The following is a 1643-nucleotide window of genomic DNA, read 5'->3' on the forward strand; positions in this document are numbered from 1 at the left end:
CAGTGATTGCCCCCGGGCCCCCAATCTAGAGGCCTGAATGAAATAAGAAGCCATTAGATGAAAGCAAGTTTCCAGATCTACTCAGTTGGATTGCGAATCTGAAATAAAACCAGTTAACCGAAGAGGCTGTGATCTTTGACTAGATGAAACGAAGGATCTAGTCACTTCAGGCCCGGGAAACCTTCGGTTTTTAGTATCAAGGAACAAGTGACTCGTCACGGTACTCGACTAAAGGGATCTCAAATGGAGAGGCTCTTCATCGAGTACAGCGACAACTCTCTAAGGTAGAGCATGTGCCCATTCTACCAGATACCTTTTCAGCGTCGACTCCTCCGAGATAGGTATGAAGTAGTCGATTTGTGTTTTCGAGAAATTTATTTATTTAGATAGTAAATATCTAATAAAATTGCTTCTGATCAGGAGGACATGGATGTATATAAAAGCAGCCCTCCTTTGCCAGGCATTATTTGCCCTTTTCATCTTCTTCCCAGCGCTATTGCACCGCCAAAACAAGACCCAAAAGAATCTTTATCTATGGAATGTTATATAGATAGTTCTGATAGTGAATTTGGTCGTGCAGAAGCTGGAGAGGATGAGAGCGGGGGACGGAGCCCCATCCCGAGCGAAAGTGCTCGGGTTGACCATCCAAAGGGCGCCCAGACAACTACACAGAAGTGTCGGGCCTCGTAGCATTCCGGCAACAACATGTGAGTTAGCTTATGTTGCAATCGACTACTTTTCTTAGTGTCATCGAGTTGCTTTTCTCAGGATGTTTTGTTTTTTTATGTCCGGCGGACAAGGTGTCGCGAACTTCAGCATCTGGGGATGATGCTTGGGTGGGATCAAAAGTCCCTTCCACCCCAGTGGACCCGTCAAAGGGGACCAAAACTATTCCGCCGAAGAAAACTGCGCTGGCGGGTAGTTCTGAGGGTGGTGCTGCTGCCCAGAGAGAGAAAGGTGCTGGTGCAAGTAAGGCACTAGTAGTTGAGCCTCTTCCAAAGTTGACAGCGCCGAAGAAACTCCCCATGAAGAAAGCGCCCGCATAAGTATTTTGATACTTGCTTTTGGGCTTTTGTTTTTATGTTGAGTACTTAAATCCTGACAGTTTTGTAGTGACGTGATCCTAGGATCTGGGTGGTCTAGTGGGAATACTTCTACAGCCCCCATGCCTTCCAATCAAGATCCTACGGGTGTCACTCATTGTAACATCCTAATTCAAATTTCAGCAATTAATAATAAAATTAATTGGCTTTATTTAGTTTTCTAGGATTTAATTTGCTTAGCCTCGCATTTATAATTTATTTTTGCTTCATAAAGTAATTAAAATTTATTCTGGGGCTAACATGTGTGTGCATTCATGCTGGTGCATTGTTCTTTTGTTTGAGTGCTAGGTTTGAATTCAAATTTGAATTTGAATTCAAATGGTATTAGATTGGAGAAGTGTTTGAATTAGGAAAGAGAATAGAAAAGACAAGAACCAAAACCCAGCCCAAAAATCCCAAACCCAGCCGGCCCACTTCCCCTTTTTCCTTTCCCGCTCAGCCTAGTGGCCAGCGCGGCCCAGCCCCCTTGGCCTGCCCAGCACCACGCGCAGCGGCCCAGCTCCCTCCCGCGGGCCCAGCAACTTGCCCGGCCCAGCATCT

Source organism: Panicum virgatum, chromosome 6N, assembly GCF_016808335.1.
Source record: "Panicum virgatum strain AP13 chromosome 6N, P.virgatum_v5, whole genome shotgun sequence".
NCBI classification, from domain to species: domain Eukaryota; kingdom Viridiplantae; phylum Streptophyta; class Magnoliopsida; order Poales; family Poaceae; genus Panicum; species Panicum virgatum.